This window comes from Aotus nancymaae, unplaced genomic scaffold (genome assembly GCF_030222135.1).
Source record: "Aotus nancymaae isolate 86718 unplaced genomic scaffold, 86718_ANA_hifiasm-v0.15.2.pri h1tg000030l, whole genome shotgun sequence".
Taxonomy (NCBI): Eukaryota; Metazoa; Chordata; class Mammalia; order Primates; family Aotidae; genus Aotus; species Aotus nancymaae.
In genome coordinates this window covers 33,295,804-33,316,684 of record NW_026988443.1, presented here as the reverse complement: position 1 = coordinate 33,316,684, position 20,881 = coordinate 33,295,804, and the positions used below count along the sequence as shown (strand labels likewise).

At 43.8% G+C, this 20,881-nt stretch overlaps 1 protein-coding gene across 1 annotated transcript in view; it reads right to left on the bottom strand.

Annotated features, from left to right (window-relative positions):
• Positions 1-20,881, bottom strand: part of WWOX (WW domain containing oxidoreductase) — a 1,123,669-nt gene that overhangs the window by 367,542 nt on the left and 735,246 nt on the right. The gene's annotated exons all lie outside the window — the stretch shown is intronic.

The window sequence follows — 20,881 nt, the reverse complement described above, 5'->3', positions numbered from 1 at the left end:
GCTGGTCTTGAACTCCTCATCATGTGATCCACCAACCTCAACCTCCCAAAGTGCTGGGATTACAGGTGTGAACCACTGTGCCCAGCCCGAAATTTAAAAATTAAAAAAAACAAAACAAAACAAAAAAAAACAACTTTCCCAAGGTCTCATAGCTCCTTACAGCTAAATCTGAATTCAAATCCACTTCTGCCAGATTCCGAAGTCTGCGCTTTCCCTCCTGTGCCGTGCCTCCTGCATCCACTCTACCATCTTAGAATTGGTTCAGACTAGACTAGGCCACCCCTTGCAAATGAATTATTTTATAGGAAAAACTGGTGGCACAATTCAGCATAAACCCATCTACCTTAAATGGGGAAAATGAGGCACAGCCTCGTTAAAATGGACATGGAGAATATTCACTCTCAGCTCCGTGTCTTAAGTGCCCAGATATGCCAGCTTATAATGTTGTTTCTTGATTCCCTACAACTCCATTAAATTAGTACAGGATTACATATCTCAACCTTCAACCATTTTGTCACTTAAAATGAGTGTCTGGAAGGCCATCCTTCCGGAAATATTAGTTACCTTGTCCATTACTTACTTAATCATAGCTTGGAGTTATTTTTTGCCTTGTGGGGGCTGGCTATAAATTATGGACTATTATGCAGCAAAGCCACACTTAGTAAATTATATGGTATTGGAAAACCCTCGCTTTGGGGGGAAAATTACACATTTCTTTAAAAATATGTTTTATAAAATATTATGTTAAGCCTATAAAACAAAATCCATGAGCATACCTTGTGGCCTTCAGGACATATTTGACAGCTGACTCAAGTTTCCAGGCCGCTCCTAAACAGGGTTTAGAATGGAAAACTTCTAATTTGAATTCATGTCAGTATGGCCATGGTCTGTGAATTTCTACATGCAGACAGATACGAGGACAGGCTAGAAACCCTGTTGGTCTTTGCCTATGAGGCAGTAAATAAATTAGCCATGCAGTCTTCAGTTTCATTTTGAGCAGTAATAGCAAACTAATGGGCAATATTTCCTCACAGTTACGAATGGATTCCCTTTTTCTGTTTTTTAAGATCAGTCCACAGAAGTACTTCGGTATTTGATAAAGACAGCAAGATAAGAAAGTGCATGAACGCAGGGCTATTAAATAGGAGGAGACAACGACCCTTTGGAATGAAGGTTTTCCATTTGACTGTAGCTTTTCCAAGCGCTTCACTGGTCTGTGTCCGCATGGCTGGAGACAGCCTTTCAGGCGAGCCAAGGAAGTTAGACTTCCTGCCTCAATAGGCCAGTCTTTGTTGTCCTGTCAGGGCCAGAGATCCTGAGAGTCAGCCACCACTAGCTCTGGCCACTCTGGTGTATGGTCAGTCCCTGGTGAGCTGGAGCAAGGTCACTGGGTCAGCTGACACAGTGACATTGTTAGACCATACCCCAGCCAACTCTGGCCGGGGGATAAATAAATACACAAGACTCAAGAAGGAGGAGAGCATTGGCGTTCCCAGATGAATCTTGAAAAGCAGCCAGTTGCCCAGCTTAAAAGGCTGCAAAATGTTTCTTTAAAAACGTATGTTTTAATTTGAGGATATTAATTGCACGGAAATTATTTGACTGTATGATTTATAACCCCGCCAGAATTCTGCGGTCTTTCCCTCCATATGTGCTGTTGCCATTTTCCCTTTTGTATACCTATCATTTCCCATTGTTTATCTTCCCTGATTGATGTTCAGGCTCGGGATGTTTTCTATTATGAGATTCATAATTATCGCTGGTAATAGAGAAGGCTTCCCTATTATCTTCAGTGAGACTGCCCAAATTATTCATTGTAGCCCACTGGTACCGCAAGGCAGGAAAATAAGAATTTATTTCCCGTCCCAGGCATATGGTAGATAAGAGGATGTATTTATTTCTCCATGTTTCAAAAGGATTAAGCTTTGAAAAAATAAATATCACTTAGGCTGTCAGTAAGCAGAACTTTATGGTTCTGAGTTGAGAGGGCCTCTCTCGGGTTAAGAATAGCACATCCAAACTCAGGTTTTAAAAAGAGGGGAAGGTGAGGAAATGGGGAATCATTTACAGTTTCACTTGGCTAAATAAACGAATGTGATAGATTTCAACCACGATATCGGTCTACAAGGCACCCAGCATCACATTAGACCCCCACGTTAAATAACATACCAGCTTATTTATAAAAATGTTACCAAATTCCAGCAGTCCTTGACCCCTGGCTATTCTCAGAGCATGCTGAATACATCATCTGGGTTTTGCCTAATTACACATAATTAGGAAATGTAATTACGCTTTTCGGTGTTGCTCTGCCATTAGGAACCGAGTGGACAGCTGAAACACTACCAAGGATGCAGCGCTTCAGAGAAAACAAATTAAAAATATGAGCCAACCTCTAAAAATAGGGATTGCACTGAAGGTTAGTAAATCAAACTTATTTAAAAAAACATAATAAATTGCTGTTGGCTCTGGCTAAATATCTGATGCAACAGTTATGCTGGCTGTCTTTGTATTGGGGACTTACTTAATGATACATCATTTGCATCTATGCTGAGCCAGGGAGAGGGAATGAATTACGTTGCTCCTCAATGACTGTGATTTGCTCCCTTTCTCACATATTTATGCCTTTTTATCTTTACTTCCTCCTTTACACTGGATCCCTGCTCTAGCCAAGGAAGTGATTTCCAATTATTTCATGTCAAAGAATCACAATGTTTCATTCGTGGGTTTGTTGTATGTGGAGGCTGCTGATGCCCAAAGCTTAGGCAAAGCTGACAGTTATCTCATCCTCTGAGCTGGGCATTCACATCTTAGCAGCATAGGAAGGGGCGACTGGCTTTGTAAGTCAGCAAAACAGGCACTACAATAATCAACGTTTTCCAAATTTGATGGACGTCGCAGTGACTCAGGTGGCTTTACCACTCCAAAAAGTAAGAATTTCTCAGCGGGGCAAACAGAAAGGCTGCATTCTTTAGAGGTACAAGCTCATGAAGGATCTGGAATTGGAAGCTTTCTATTTTCTAATCTTTGTTTTTGTGTTTATTGAATTTTCCCCTCCTATGATAGTGGCTGACAGTAATAAAGTAACACACTCCATTAAAGGCACTATTTATGGAAACCTTTCTATGGTGCCAAAAAAAAATTAACAAGAGAAGTGATTGCCAAAAGCAAAGACCCAAACATTAGTGCAATGTTTGCAGCACTTACAGTACAATAGCCAGCTCAGTCAACAAACATCCTCTCCACCTACCAGTCCTGTGAAGCGTGCCTGTGTGTGCATGCACTTTTCTAAATTACGTTTCTTTCCGTATTTCTTACTATTTTGTAGAGAGTGTATTTTAAGTCTATCTTCATCCTCGCTCTTATTTTATTTTTTTGAGATAGGGTCTCACTCTGTCACCACGGCTGATGTGCAGTGGCATGATCTTGGCTCACTGCAACCTCCAACTCCTGGGCTCAAGTGATCCTGCCACCTCAGCTTCCTGAGTAGCTGAGACTACAAGCATGAGTTATATTTTTTTACTTTTTGTATAAATGGCATCTCACTACGTTTCTCTGGCTGGTCTCAAACTCCTGAGCTCAAGTGATCCACCTGCCTTGGCCTCCCAAAGTGCTGGGATTACAGGTATGAGCCACCATGCCTGACTCCTCCTGTAATCTATGTACACTATTTCCAATCATCTTAGATCCTTTCCCACTCATTTCCAATTTTTCCTTTTTTTTTTTTTTTTATTTGAGACAGGGTGTCACTAGCTCACAATTGCCATGCATGTCCCAGCTCAAGCAATTCTGCCATTTCAGCCACCTGAGTAGCTAGGACTACAGGTGTGCACCACCACAGCTAATATAATTTTTTTTTTTTAGATATGGGGTCTAGCTATGTTGCCCAGGCTGGTCTCAAATTCTTAGCCTCAAACAATCCTCCGGCCTCAGCCTCCAAAAGAGCTGCGATTATAGGAGGGAGCCACTGCACCCAACTCATTTTGAATTTTGGCTTCCTCCTCTTTGATTGCTGAATTGCTGAATCGGTTGAGAATGAACTGCTCCTGGATTACTTTACGAGACACACTGCTGATCTCTCTAATCTCAGTTCAAAACACACTTCCACAAAGGCACCCAGTCAGCTCAGATCCTCCGGGTTACCTTGAAGGGAAGCTGCGGATTACCATTAACCTTTATAGTGAGTCTCTTATATCCCTTCCCTCCAAGAGAAGAGCTGGGTGTCCCACACGTCTGCCAGCTCTGCCTGGTGCATTAATTAGATCAGGCTACTCAAGCCCAGCATTCCAAGACCCTCCTTTTAAAAGAAATATTCCATAACTCCATACCAAGGTCCTGAAATGAAATTCATGAATAACATAATCTACTCCCCCACATAATAACAAAAGTAATATCATGTCATAATTATAAAAGTTTTAAAAAAAACTGATAAGAAACTAATACACATTTTCAAAGGTAACTGCTTAGACAGGAGTATACCAGAAACCTGTAATGAAATAGTCCAATGTCTGCACCTACTTATAGGCTTGGATTCAATATACATAAAACAAAAATTCACCAGAATTTCTTAATGTGTTCCCATAAGACTTAACACTTTGAAAGTAGCATTACATGTATTTTAATACAGATATCATGTTGGCAAACCAACTCTGAAAATTAAAACTGAAAACTCAAACAATCATTCTGATTAGTAGCATTTGCCAATTTCCATGGTGTAAAGATTCTCACCATGGTCAGTTTCAAGCTACCAACATGATATCGCTGAATGCAGAGTTTGGAAGAAGTAGGCAAAATCTGCTCTCATGAGCTGCTTGCTGAGGGCAGCTCTAGCACACAACCATTGAATCACCATGAATATAAACAGCGACATATATAGACAGATCACATGTCATGGTGACTCAAATATTATGAGCAGCATTGTATGATGTTGACTAAACCAAAGATTTGAACAAAACACCATGTGATCTTCCCTTGATTCAGAAGGACCCTGCATTTCTGGGAGACTCGGTGTACATTGTGTTTCTGTGCAAGCAGAGTGAGTTCTGGGCTCAGATCGTTGCAAACAAGTTTTTTATTGAAATGAATGTCCAGGGGCACAGGTGCATGTTACTGGGATGTAGGCAGCTCTTTGTTGTATTGAACTGCCTAAGGATCACAGGATGGACCCGTGGACCCCACCTGCTAAGTGCCAGAGGCCACCAAAATGCCTTTCCAAATTTCCAAAATGCCCCCTCCGCTGGCAAAACTTCTATTATTGAGAACTATTATCTAAACGTTTGCTACTCAAAGTGTGGTACCTGGACCAACAACACAGCATCCCCTGGGGGTTCACCAATTTATAAGAAACACAGACCACAGATACATACACCTACTATGTACCTACACTTAAAAACAAATTCGCATATATGTGTATATATACATATACTAGGTACCCACAAAAATTAAATAAAAAAAGGAAACAAAGAATCTCAAGCCCCACCTAGACCTACTCAATCAGTTTTGTTTTGTTTTGTTTTTTTGAGACAGCCTCACTCTGTCACCTAGGCTGGTGTGCAGTGGAGCAATCTCAACTCACTGCAACCTCCGCCTCCCAGGTTCAAGCGATTCTCCTGCCTCAGCCTCCTGGGTAGCTGGGATTACGGGCATGCACCACCACGCCCAGCTAATTTTTTTGTATTTTTAGTAGAGACAGGGTTTCACCATGTCGGTCGGGCTGGTCTTGAATTCCTGATCTTGCGATCCACCCACCTCAGCCTCTCAAACTGCTGGGATTACAGCCGTGAGCCACCACACTCAGCCAACAGTCAGTTTTAAATGACTTACCAACTATATGAGAATCCTGTTTGATGCTGACATAAACAAAGCAAACTAAACCACTGGCTCTGCAGACTCTACGTATTAAGCCTCCCTTAGTAGTGGACTCATGCCAGGCCATCACTCCTCTTCATTATTGTACTGCAGAGGCATGAGGACTTTGCATCAACTGTGGGCCTGCTGAATTTCTCAATCACAGACATACGGAGTCCTTACCATGCCTCATGTCTTCTCTCCCCAAAGCCACACAAGAATCTCTCTTCAAAATAAGAACAAGACATGAAATCAAGGCACAGAGAGGTTCAGGATTTTGTTCAGTGTCACAGAGTCAAGAATGTGCACAGTTAGGACTAGTGATGGTAATTATTTTATATTAACAAATTATTCCACCAGTACACACTGAGAGTCAACTGGGAGGCATGTCTGCAAAGGGTTTCTCCCGTCCCATAATGATAACTTATTCTGTGTACGACTTTGTGCAAAGCATGTTCTCATGTTCTAAGTCACTTGATCTTTCAAACACCCAGTAACTTGTTAACTCTACTGAAAGATAAAGAAACTGTGGCTCAGAAAAGGGAATGGAGGATAAGAAAGATGAAGCAACTTGCTTAAGTCACGCGCTAACACATGGTTATCTAGAAAATGCAGGATTTGGGCGCTCACCTGCCTTGAGGCTTAGCTAGTGCCTGAGGTTGGGAAGTCTCTGGAAACAAAAACACTTGGAGAAGTATCTCTTGAGCATGATGAGACAGTTTAGGGAGCTGGGTTCTTCAAGCCTTCTGCTAACCCATTCCTCAGTCCCAATTTATCATCACCCACCAAGCTTTTCACTTGTTAGGAACACCACCAGGGATGTATTTTCCAAATCAGATGCGCCTTCCAGCCTAACCTTACTCTACCGACTCCCCACCCTCCATAACAGTGAGAACTTGGAGAAATTAAAGTGAGAAAATAAATAGGAGCTGACAGTCTGGGATGTAGTTCAATTCACAGACATAAGTAATGTTTATTGCAAATATTAACACCTATTAGTATGAGGAAGGGGGAAAAAAAAAAGGTCACAGCCCTGTATATAAAATGCATCCATTCTGAATCCACAGTGATCTACATGGGTTCCTAGGAAAGGGATCTTGTTGCTGTCTTTTGTCAAAATCAATGTGAAACCAGCAAGCTTCAGCACAGCCATCAGACCTTTCTGAGAACATGCAAAGGTTGGATATTAACAAGCCAGGGGATAGTTAGATGGAATTACATTTTAAAACCTCTCCATTTTATATGTAGGAACAGAAGAGAGAGACTGGAAGGGAGGAAGAGAATATATATCAAAATAGACGTGGTGACTCTCTCTGGGTGGGAGGCTCGTGGGTGATTTGAATTTACTTGCTGATTTTTCCCCCAGAATATTGAGCAGTTCTTTATTTTTTAATTAAAGTTTCTATTTTGAGATTAGTGTAGATTCACATGCAGTTGTAAGACAAAATACAGCAATCTCATGCACCTTTGATCCAGTTTCCTCCAAAGGTTGTATCTCACAAAACTCTAGTACGATTTCACAACCAGAAAACTGACATTGAGACAGTCAAGATGAGGAACATTTCCATCTACACCAGGATCCTCCAGTTGCCATTTTACATACACTCTGGTTCCCACTCACCCCCCACTCCTCTCCAGTCCCTGGCAATCACAAATCTGTGTTTTTATTTTATTTTGTTTTGAGACATAGTCTCACTCTGTCGTCGAGGCTGGAATGCAATGGCACTATCTCAGCTCACTGCAACCTCCACCTCCTGGGTTCAAGCAATTCTCCTGTCTCAGCCTCCCAAGTTGCTGAGACTACAGGCATATGCCACCACGCCCGGCTAATTTTTTGTATTTTTAGTAGAGACGGGGTTTCACCATGTTGGTCAGGCTGGTGTCGAAGTCCTGACCTCAGGTGACCCGCCCGCCTCGGCCTCCCAGAGTGCCCGAGGTGTGAGCCACCATGCCCGGCCATCTGTTTTCTATTTTTATCATTTTCTAATTTCAGTAACGTTATGTAAATGGAATCCTACCACATGCAATCTTTTGGACTGGCTTTTTCACTCTTTTGTAGTTCTTTTGCAGCCAAAGAAAATAATCTCATTGTGTATGTGCGTAAATCTCAACATTTTAAGATGCAACTGTGTCTTGAGTTCTCTAAAAATCAACATGTAGGAACTCAAGTCTCCTCTGAAGTCAGCTCTTTGACCCTCCAGGGTGTGGGTAGCGTTTCTGTCCTCTCCTTCCTGAGTGCTGTCCTCACCCTGGTTCACTGTCATTCTGCAATGCCATGGCGCAACCACGCTGCCTTTTTTGACGCTCGCTTTGCTTCCTGGGAATGACCAAGGCATGGCCCTCCATGTGGCCTGCTTTGCATCCGTCTGCTTCACCACCACCCACCACAACCTGAAAAACTACCTTCCAATGTGCTCCCTGGCAGAGTTGAACAAGGAGGCTCTCAAGCCACCAGCCTTCCCTACAATCCCAGAGACAGAGCGGAAGTCACATGGCCAAGACAGGGCTCCTGGCCTCCAACCGCACCAGTCTTTCTCAAAACGAGAATAGCCTTTGGAGCTAAAGAGACCTTTGGTGAAACTTCCGGAGCAACACACAGTACATTTTCTCATTCAAGCTTTCTGTGCCCTGGAGCAGATAGGTCCCTGGGACTCCCTTTTCTCATCTGTAAAATGGGGACAATAACACTTGTTTTTATATTTATCAATATTTCTATGCAGGGTGACTACGAAAGTCTCCTTAACTAAAATAATAAATATAAGATTCTAACACCATGCCCAAATCTAGGAAGTATTGAACATGGTGGCTATTGTTATTACAAATTACCAAATAAAAATAACACATCTAAATTCACCTTGGGCATTCACTTGCGTTTCGAATCACTCAATCTTCATCAGCCCCTCTTTCTTGGTATGTGACACAAAATATCTGCTTCACCAATAAATGGTTTCTAGGCAAGAACCACGCAGATGCCTCACTAAAAGGTCTATATTAAATCTCCAATCCTGCATTGCTAGAAAATGAAAAATAATAATAAAAAAAAGCATCTCACTCCTGAGAAGTGTTCAGGCTTTGAGTGATGTCAAAGGCCTTTGAACAAGCCTTATAAGTGACATCCGTATTTGTCCATTTTTGACTTAAATTGCTTTTGGTTCAACCACTGCCGTGAATTGCCTTGATACAATATCATACAGAATGACACAAAACACAGAGGAAGAAGCAAGTTGCTGGGCGAGGATTAGGGAATAAAGGAGTCGTTGCCTCGTTCACTTCTCTAAGTGGTAGAAGGAATGAAAATGAAACTCGCATTGAAAGGTAATCTCTATGAACCGTGATAAGAGCAAGTGACATTTTACACAGCTCAAGTCTTCTGGTTCAGCCTAGCAGTGATAATAAAAGCCATTTACATGCAGGTAACCTTTTTTTTTTAAGTTTCTACCTGCTGTTTTTCTTTTTCTTCTTTTTCTCCTTCTTCCTCTCCCCCCTCCCTAAGTAGCAAAGTGCCATCTGCAATTCTGGAACGTCTCGGTAATATAATCTGGGCTCTGGTTTCCATTGTGTGGGATGAAGAAACTGTTCTAGAGAACAACCTCCACTCCCCCTGTTTCTCTGTTCTGCACCTGACCTTCCATCTCTCATCTTTTTCTGCCAACCTCTGACTCTGACGCACACACAAAAAAAGTTCTTGGCAAAAGCCCATGTACTGCTTGACTCCCTATGCTAAGAAATTCTATTTCATCTCAGTCCTGTGATTATGAATCCAAACCACAGGGGCTTTAGGTGTATAGAATGATTAAGTAGATCAGAATGTAGATCAGAAATCCTGGGTGCAGCCTCATCTCTGCCACTTACCAGCTGCCTGATATTAAGTGAGCTGCTACACTATTTCTGCACGTCATTTTCTACACCCAATGAATGGCCTGATGCCACCCACCTCAAGGGTTGTAGCAAGAATTAAATGAGGTACTTACTGTATCGGCAAGCCCTGGTGCAGTGCACGAGCTGAGTAATGCTCATTCCTGTTCCTCCTGAACAACTTATACAACTTATTAAACATGGCAAGGGGCGGAGGTGTCTGAAAATACCCATGCGAGACCCCACTAGAATATTGGATGCCACCCTTCAGGTGAGTCCATGGGAATCAGTTTCAGGAGAGTTCAGCCCCAGGGAAGCCACTGTGGAAATCACAAAGACAGGGTCCTATCTCTGCAGGGGGTCACTGTCTTTGCAGATGGAGCACAAGATTTTAGCGCCACATGTGCCCGCTCCAGTTGTCCCTCCCTGGGCGACAGCGACTTTCTAAGGATTCCTCCCTGGATCCCACATCAGTGTGCTATTAGTCTGCGCAGACGAAGAGTAAATCTAGCTGTTAAAAAGAATGTGTGTTCACCACTGTTGTTCCCCACACCCTTACAAATAAGAGGCCAGGCGGTATATATATCTCTCCATTTTCACGCGTGCATACAAGGTCACTTTCTCAACGAATCGACAGAACAATCTGAATACACAATTTTCATGTCACTGTGTATTTTGGAGTTGAAATACATTGAAAGGAACAAGAATAACAAGGCTTTGAAGCAGTGGCAGCTTGAGTAGTAGCATAATTTTGTATTTCCTTGTTGTTAGTCTCAAATATATCTGAGGATACAACTGAAGCTCTGCTTACATAAAGAGTCAGAAACAAAAAATAAATATGTTCAATTCAGATTTGAGTCCTTCCTCGTGTCCCATCAAAAGAAGCGGAAGACGTTTTTCTCATGGCCGCTGGCAGTATTCTGGCCACACATTTTGTACTTGTTGCTTAGGTTTTGGTTTCTCTCGGGAGCCTCGTTTGCTCAATCTCTTCGTGAGGTCACATTAGCACAGGCTGAGTTCCAGAACTGCTGTGTGTTCTCAGGCAAGCTACCTCACGTCTCTGTTTCCGACTCTATAAAATGCATTCGTAATTACTGGTCTAGCCAGTAAGGCTTCTATAAGGTCTGATATCAACAATGCTGAACAACTGTGTGAACATTCTTAAATGCTGATTGTGTGATTTCACAGGGTATTCACCTTCTCTTTCTGCAATGCACAACTGCTCCACTAATATGCTCATGGCCACTTTCTCTTTTTTTTTTTGAGACGCGTTTCGCTCTTGTTGGCCAGGCTGGAGAGCAGTGGTGCAATCTCAGCTCACTGCAACCTCCGCTTCCCGGGTTCAAGTGATTCTCCCACCTCCGCCCCAGAGTAGCTGGGATTACAGGCATGCGCCACCATGCCCAGCTAATTCTGTATGTTTAGTAGAGACAGGGTTTCTCCCTGTTGGTCAGGCTGGTCTCAAACTCTTGACCTCAGGTGATCCACCTGCCTTGATCTCCCAAAGTGCTGGGATTACACGTGTGAGCCACTGTACCCGGACACTTATGGGCACTTGTAATATTGAAGGAATATTTCCCTTTTAAAGTCATTTTTGTGGCTGGCCCTTTTAAGGGGATTTGACCATCATCAACGTGTGGGTTTAAAGCCTCTACTTAGCACTAGAATATTTTGCACAATGTTTTGAATGTTGTAGCTAAGGAGATAAAAGCTACAGACTAAAATATTAAATAATCCTGGCTAGGTGAATAAATTGTACAAGAATGCTGGGACTTGTTTTCTAGGTAGTGAGAAGACCACTACAATAACGAGAGCCAGTGCTGAGTAATGACAAAAGCATGTCTTTTGGAGCTAGACACATTGGATTCAAGCCCATACATTAGCTTAAGATTCTTGGGCTTCATTTCTGGAGCTTCTTTCTCCTCCTCCATAAAAAGGGCACATTAACACCCTGCAAACCCCCTCAAAAATTTGAGTGGAAGGCCGGGTGCGGTGGCTTACACCTATAATCCTAGCACTTTGGGAGGCTGAGGTGGGTGGATCACGAGGTCAGGAGTTCGAGACAAGCCTGGCCAATATGGTGAAGCCCTGTCTCTACTAAAGATACAAAAATTAGCTGGGCATTGTGGCACGTGCCTGTAGTCTCAGCTACTCAAGAGGCTGGGGCAGAAGAATCACTTGAACCCTGGAGATGGAGGTTACAGTGAGCCGAGATCGTGCCACTGCATTCCAGCCTGGGCAACAGATAGAGACACTGTCTCAAAAAAAAAAAATTTTAAGTGGAAAAGCTGGACACAGTGGCTCACGCCTGTAATCCCAGCACTTTGGGAAGCCGAGGCAGATGGATCACAAGTTCAGGAGATCAAGACCAACCTGGCCAAACTGGTGAAACCCTGTCTACTAAAAATACAAAAATTAGTCAGGCGTGGTGGTGTGCACCTGTAGTCCCAGCTACTCAGGAGGCTAAGACAGGAGAATCACTCGAACCCAGGAGGCGGAGGCTACAGTGAGCGGAGATCGTGCCACTGCACTCCAGCCTGGGCAACAGAGTGAGACTCTATCTCAAAAAAGAAAAAAAATATTGAGTGGGAATTGAAAAAAAAAATGTTTGTAGAATACTCAGCACAGTGTCTGGTTCCTGACAGCCCTTCAATAATTATGAACTGCTAATATGATTGCTTAGACTAAGGTAGTATGCACAATTGTTAAAAACAGTCATTATAATAATAATATATTATAAACAATCATTAAAAACTAAAGCTTCATATTTATATACTGCTTAATTTTTTTGGTTCGGGGTAAGCTAATCTAATGATTTGACATATGCAAAATCCTGAGGTCAGCCTTCTCTTCGTCTGTATCCCCTCTGTACCTGCATTTATAAATTATCTCTGCAATTTACAAAATCTTTATTCTGTTAGAAGTCAGTGGAATGTTCAAGAAAGTCCAAGAATTCCTGGAACTCTGTCTCCATCTGCAACAAACTACACTGAACCTTCCAAGCCTCGGCACCGGGGATTTTACGCCGCGGACCCTCGTCCTTGCTTCCAGCCTTCAGACCTTGTTTAGAGACCTCCTGAGGATACGCTTTTCTCATTTACTATGTTTCTTTGGATGGCAACCTATACACCTCTCAATAAATTTTGGTTTACCTAGGAGCTGACGGGCACAGAAACCAAGATTCAATTTGTGCCGATTTATGAGACACATGCCCGACAATCCTGGAAACTTTCCTGCAGCTCACTTTATAAATTAACCCCATATTTAAATATTCTGCAGACTTAGCACAGGGCAGTGTTCAGTGGGGACGCGGTCCCAGATCAGTCTTTTGGGCCTCTCCGTGTTTGCTATCAGAATGCACGGGCCCGTTCGGCACAAACAATGCAAATTTACAAGATTTATGAGAAGGGAATGTTCCTATCCCGTTGTTATGCAGGCCACAGCATCGCTGGTCTTAACAGGCTCCATACTGCTCAGTTTCGGACGTTCGACAGTTGGACTTGGGATGCATGTGTGAGCAGTGTTCTGATTTGACTGATGGCTTCACTCATTCACTCATTCAGCTGAAATTTTCCAAATGCTTCACAAACGCAAGACACTGAGGCTGAAGCCAAAGGGACACAACACAGAATGACATACAATCCTTGGCATCAGAGAATTTATATTCCACTGGGAGACAAAGCACCGGTATGGCATAATAGAAAAAGCATGAAATGCATGAGCCAGCAAACCTTAGCCAGAAGCCTGCACTTGCTTGTGAGCTGTGTGACTGTGGGTAATTTACCGGATCCTCTTAAGCCTCGCTTTCCTCATCAGCAAAATGGGTATAGTCACACCCAATTTCACAGAGAATGCATTGAGGTAACAGCATTCACTAAATTGTTGTGAAATCTCTAAGCACCATACAGATAGTCAAGATTCTTACACACATGTCAGTTATGCAAAAGAGAAAAGAACAAGCGAGCAGTAAATTAACAAAAGAGAGACTAGGAAAAATCAGATACAAGCACCACAGCCTGCTGAGGTTATGATAAAAGACTGTCCTCACTACATGTTGTAGGTAGTGTAACCCAATTTTCTGAATTCACAGAAGAGGAGAATGAGGAGGAAAGGGGACAGAAGGCAGGAGAAGGAGGAGGAGAAGATGGCCAGGCCATTAAGTAAAAATGAAAACAAGAGCCACATTGGAGAAAGAAGCTGCACACAGGAAAGTATGCAAATTGAGGACTGGTATAAAGAAAAGGAAGAGCTTGTCATCCCAGCGCTTTGGGAGGCTGAGGTGAGAGGATTACTTGAAGCCAGGAGTTCAAAATCAGCCTGGACAAAAAACAAGCAAGCCCCATCTCTACAAAAAAATAGTCAAAATTAGCCAAGCACAGTAGTGCATGCTTGGAGTCCCAGCTACTAGGGAGGCTGAGGCTGGAGAATGGCTTGAGCCTAGGAATTGGAGGCTGCAGTGATCTGTGATTGCACCACTGCACTATAGCCTGGGCAACAGAGCAAGACCCTGCCAAAAAAAAAAAAAAAAGCCAAGAGAAAAGGCTAAGCCTGGTCACTGTGCTTTTCTATATCCCACCAACTGATAACACCGATGGGGACCCAGTACGTTGTCCAATGGCAGCAATGCTCTAAAGAAAGTTTCTTACTTCCAGAGAGAAAAACAAATAGAACTGCTTGAGTTCAAAAGTCACTGCTGAAACAATGATAAATAGATGTCATCTATCTTTGGGGAAATTCTCTAAGGAACATGATGGAGGAAGCTCAAGGTTCCCACTCTAAAGGCATCCTCCCCGACTCATCTGCTGGCTTCTATGCCCCACCATGACACAGGATTCCACTGGGCTGTCCATTCTCTAATCAAAATCCCTCCTGAGAGGGCTGCCATAGGACACGGATTCACACTAGCAGGGTGATGACTTTTCAAATCCAGGAAGGAGAGATGGGTGCATTTTCCCATACTCCATGCCATTGCCAATAGCTGAACCAGTGAAGCAAGCGGGTGTTAGGAGAGCCAGGGCATGTGCAGTGGCAGAGTGCGGTAGGTTTTAGAAAGTGCCCACAAGTTCTTTGATAGACCTCCCTTCCAATGGTGAAGCCAAGTTCCCCTCTCCTAAATATGGTCTTTACTGCTGTACTTCCAATCAATAGAATGTAGCTGTAGTTAACGGTGCTTGACATTGCGTGATATCTAAGAACAGGGCTTAAAAGGCCTTGCTGCATCTTCCTCACCCTCTCTCTGAGATCGCTCATTCTGCGGGCGGCCAGAGGACATATTGTGAGGCTGCTCAAGCAGCTGTACAGAGAGGCCCCCACCGGCTGCTGACAGCCATGTCTGTGAGCCCTCTTGGATGCGAAACCTCCCCCTTCAGTCAAGGCTCCCCCTGCAGCCCCAGCCAACAGCTTGCTGGCAACTTCAGAAGAGACCCTGAGCTAGAAGCACCCAGCTAAGCTACTCCCTAATTCCTGACCCACAGAAACTATGAGATTCTAAGTACTTACTGTTTTAAGGTACTACATGCTGGGGTAATTTGTTAGGCAGCGGTGGATAACTGTTGCAGATACCTTGGTGGTGAGTTAGTGGATCCAGCTAAAAGTGACAAGAGCAACACAAGTAGCTATCACTGAAAGCGAGAAGAGGAAGGATATTTGAGAAAATTACAAAGAGATCACCAACATGAGAACCTGCCAAGGATGTTTTCCTCCCCCATGTCTTCTGAGAGACTGCATTCTCGCTCGGCTTGGCATGCAGTGCTACAGATAGATGCTCATTAAAAGCTTCTGGAGGTCATAATCGTCAATATTATTTTTACTAGAATGTACTGAGTACTTATTGAATACCGGGGACTATGCTTTGTGCTTTACATAAATGATCTTATTTCTTCTTCTCAATGCCCCTAACAATGGAAATAGTATATGATCACTCTTTCACAGATGAGAAAAACTCAAGAAGAGAAATAAGGAGTGCCCACCTAAGGACTTGCACCAAACCGTCACGCAGCTTGCCTCTTGGTGTGCAGGGCACTGATGCTGGCTTTGTGCACCTGGGCATGGGCACTGGTGGCTCCCACTTAGGATACCAGTGGATACTCAAAGCCATAGAAGAAACTCACTGCATCTTCCTACAGCATCCATTTTATTCACTACTAAGCAAATTAAGACATCCATTTTTTTTTTTAAAGATGGAATTTCATTCTCGTTGCCCAGGCTGCAGTGCAATGGCACTATCTTGGCTCACTGCAACCTCCACCTCCTGGGTTCAAGCTATTCCCCTGCCTCAGCCTCCCAAGTAGCTGGATCACAGGCATGCACCACCACGCCCAGCTATTTTTGTATTTTTAGTATAGACGGGATTTCACCATGTTGCACAGGCTGGTCTCAAACTCCTGACCTCAGGTGATCCGCCTGCCTCAGTGTCCCAAAGCACTGGGATTACAGGCATGAGCCACTGTGCCCAGCCAAGACATCATTTTTCCACTGACATGAACACAGATATTTTGAGTGAAATGCAAACTTTCCCAGGAGTTTTTAGGGTACATCTTGGAGGCTCATAGGGGGCTACTGCAGGGGATGTCAACCCTCCAGGAGCATAAGTGTATTCTTTGCTGAAAGCAGTAGCTAAGACACAGCTTGTCAAGGGGGAAATGAGGGCTGGAAGGCAAACACGACCTCAAAAGTCAGAGAGATGGTGCTCAGAGAGCCAAGGCCCTCAGCCCCCAAATTCTGAATGGTTCGAAGCTCTGCAAGCCCTCCAGCAGCCAGGCTGTGGCAGCTGCAAGGTCTTGGAAGCTTGGAACAAAGTCCCTTCTTGTCTTAGAGAATTCACTCCCAAAACATCCCATTCTGCCCCTCCACTTCCACTACCATTGTGATTACTGCTGCATCATTAGTGTCCTTAAAAAGAACAAGGTTTCCAAATCCTCCTAAACAGGTTTGCAATGATTGCAATGGCCCTTTTGATAAATAATTGAAGGAGAGGCGCCTGACCTGACGGCTGCAGGGGGTGAGGATGGGGCTGGAGGAGGAGGAAGAAAAGGACGCTCCGCAAACGACAGAAATAGTCATTTACAGTGGCAAGGAGGTAAGGAACTCTCTGACTCCCAGGGGGCCCCGAGCTGCTCAGATGTTCCCTCCAATACAGGCTGATGCCGTCCTGCTTGGCCAAATCGACCTGAACAGCCCAGAAAGCTGCACGGCCGTACCTGTCAGCCCCAATCGGCGCTGCAGAAATTTTGTTAGGAAAATAGATGTACTGAGATTCAATTTTTCGATTGTCTGAAGGCTTAATTTAGTGACCTTGGAAAATATCTCCTAGAGGTGAAAGAAGACGCTGGGGATCTGCTGGGGGGAAGGGGGCTTCCCTCGTAATGGGTAATTTGTTTACTCTCATTTTCAGGCTTCTTCAGGAAGGCATGAAAATAGTCAGATAGGTGCTACTATTTCTTACAGGAAGTCGGGGAAAGCAGAGCCATAGAAAACAGAGAAACTCCCAGCCGTAGTGCACTACTTTCTCAAGAGCAAATAGACATCATGATAATATGTACATAAATGTTTTATGTGTGGGGGTGTATATATATGTATGTGTATATATATATCAATATGCTTGTTATGAAAATTTTAAACATACACAAAGGGGAGACAATAATAACCCCATATAGCTATATACCTATCATTCAGATGCAAACATTACTAGAAGGTTAACAATGCTTCCTTCCTTTCATCCTGTTCCTCGTTCCTCCTCTTCTTCTTTTCTTTCTTTCTTTTTTTTTTTTTTTTGAGACCGAGTCTCGCTCTGTTGCCAGACTGGAGTGCAGTGGCGCGATCTCGGCTCACTGCAACCTCTGCCTCCTGGGTTCAAGTGATCCTCCCGCCTCGGCCTCCCACAGTGCTGGGATTACAGGCATGAGCCACCGCGCCCGGCCTACTTTCTTCTTTTGTTGCAGCAGGAGCTGCTGCTGTTGCAGAAGTATTTTGTTGACTTTTTTTAATTTAAATTTTTTTATAGAGATAAGGGTCTCACTATGTTGCCCAGGCTGGTCTTGAACTCCTGACCTCTAGTGATCCTCCCCGGTCAGACTCCCAAAGCACTGGGCTTACAGGTGTGAGCCACTGTGCCTGGCCCTGAAGTATATGAAAGCAAGCCCCAGACCTCATGTCATTTTTCCTCTGCTGAATATATATGTCAGATGCTATTTGGAAGGGGCAGGGTTACTCTGGCGCTCAACAGCTTTTCTCATTAATAAAACTGTTCAAAGAAAAATGCTAGCAAGAGGGAGGAGCTTTGGAATTGGGAGTTCCAATTTTGGCTACAATCTTCACTTCCTGTAGGATCTTGGGATATACTGAACCTCTGAGAATCAGTTTCCTTAGGTTGGGGAGGATAATAACTAACAGACCTGCTGGTGGGGACTGAATTAGACATGATTTTCTAAAATCCTTGGCACAGAATCTGGTACAGGATAAGGGAGTGGTGTGATAATTAACTGCATGTGTCTTAGACACTGGATGACAACACCAAAAATCAAAACAAGACAAAAACAATTGTAGGTGTCAACTTGACTGGGCCACAGGGTGCCCAGATATCTGACGAACCATTATTTCTCAGTGTGTGTCTGTGAGGGTGCTTCTGCATGAAATTAACCTTTGAATCAGTAGAGTGAAACTGATTGCCCTGCCCTGTAAGGTTGGATCTCATTTAATTTGTTAAAGCCCCGAATAAAACAAAACTCTGAATAAGAAAGAATTTTCTCTTTTTGCCTGACTGTCTGAAAGCTGGGACACTCGTCTTCTGCCTTTGGATGAAGTTTCCACCACTGGCCCTTCTGGGTCTCTAGATTGCTAGCTACAGATCTTGGGACTTCTTGGCTTCCATACTTGGATGAACCAATTCACCAGTTCCTAAAATCTCATCTATCTATCTATCTGTCTGTTTGTCTGTCTGTCTGTCTGTCTGTCTGTCTATCTATCTACCTGTCTGTCTCTGTTTTTCATCCATCCATCCATCCATCCATCCATCCATCCATCCATCCATCCTTCCTCCAGATGGATCCTGACTTACGATGGTTCTACTTATGATGTTTAGAGTTTATGATGGGGTGGAATGGCAAGAAGAAGAAGGCCAAGGGTTTAAATTCTGGCTTTGCCATTCACAGTTCTGTTGCTTTGGCAAGTCCCTCTAACCTCTATGAGTTTTGATTACCTATCTGTGAAAGGGGGAAAACTCCATCTACATTTGAGGATTAAATATAAGAATGCAAACAGAATGCAAAAAATACTGCTCAAAGGACAGTGGCTTGAGAGCCCCTGTTACATGCTTTCCAATCCAGCTGAGGCTAAATGGTAATTGCAAAAGAGAAATAATAATTGTGCCCACTTTATAGGGTTGGAGGGCTAGAGACAATATTGGTAACTACAATTAATGAAAAGTTCCCTGCACATAATTGCCACACAATATAGTATCATAATTTATAAAGGGCAGCATGTGAAATTTTCTACATAATGAGAGACTATATCATGTTTATTATTACGACATGTGTCTGATAGAATTTGGTATACAGTAGGACCTAATATGATATATCGTTATAAATTAAATTATTATATATAATTATATACTAATGATAATTTAAGATGCCCAGTGCAGCGCTGGACATCAGATGGCAGACACCTCATAGAGAGATGGCAGAAAACAGGAACAATGATGACGATGATGGGGATAGAATCCTGTACATGGCAGTGTTGCCTAAATGTTGGCCCTAACCGTATCCCTTCTTCTCACTCACCTCCAGACCTCTAGCGCGACCTCCTATTCTGCATCCCCCCGTTTTCGCCTGGCCCCCAGATGAACACCCGGGTTCATCAAAGGCTCTTCTCTCTGGAGGCTGAGCTTTCACTGCCATTGTCTTTGCCACTGTGATGGGGGCAGAAGCCAGACCTTGGAGTCCCCAGCGCCCAGCCCCCAGTGGGGAGTTCGTATTAGATTAGCTGGCCTCCCTCTTTCCTACTGTCACTTGCCACTTCCTGGACTGTTGGCAGGGGTGTCATTAAGGCCTCACGGCCTGAGGAGCTAATAGAGACACTGGGGCTCCCAGATGCCAATGCCTGCAGCAATTCACACCTCTTGACACTCAGCAGCTGATTTCTCTTCATAACCTGACAATTTCCACAGCAACTCTGTCCCCTAATCATGCCAGCCAGCCTCACCCCCTTAATCTGACTCCTAATAAGGAGGTGCTGTGCCTGCTTCCCATCCTAAAATAACAACACTGGCTGGGGGATCCATGTGTTTTTGTTTTTGTTTTTTCTGAGATGGAGACTTGCTCTGTCACCCAGGCTGGAGTGCAGTGGCATCATCTCGGTTCACTGCAACCTCCACCTCCCAGGTTCAAGTGATCTTCCTGCCTCAGCCTCCCCAGTAGCTGGGACTACAGATGTGCGCCACCATGCCCGACTAATTTTTTTTTTTTATATATATTTAGTGGAGACAGGGTTTCACCATATTGGCCAGGGTGGTCTCAAACTCCTGACCTCAGGCGGCCCACTCACTTTGACCTCTCAAAGTGCTGGCATTTCAGGCATGAGCCACCACGCCCAGCCTCTGTGTCTCTTAGACTTCACTCTTCCAGTTCCTTTCAGCCCTGGGGTCTCCTTCCTGGAAAATGGAGCCGGAAATGTGCTAAAGAGAAACATGGAGAACAGAAGAGGGTCCTAGAGATTACACACCTCATTCTGGAGCCTCACAGACCCCAGCTCTACATCCTCTGTGAATTCATGTCATTGAGCCTTACTTTTCTCATCTGTAAAATGGGCAGGATCGTGGTGCTTTGATGTCATCTGCATGAAGCTCTTAGCACTGAGCCCAGCACTTGGCCAGTGTGCAGTTAACATCTGCTCTCACTGTCTTAGAGGATCAGCCATTTAGGTTTTCATTCATTTACCCTTTCACTTGATGTCTATGTACTTTACAGTTGGGGGCACAGCTAAATCTGCTGTAAACCCCACGGAAAGGCAGCCTGGAGTTCTGGAGAGAGTAGTTTTGTGATCAGAGAGACCAAGGATCAAAGCTCTTCAGTTCCCTTACACCATCTATAACGTGGTGGCGGGGAGGGGCAGGAAAGCAATATGGGGAGGAAATCATCTAAACCCAGCTGATTAGTCCTAAAGAGCGAAGGAAGAAACATTCAAAAAA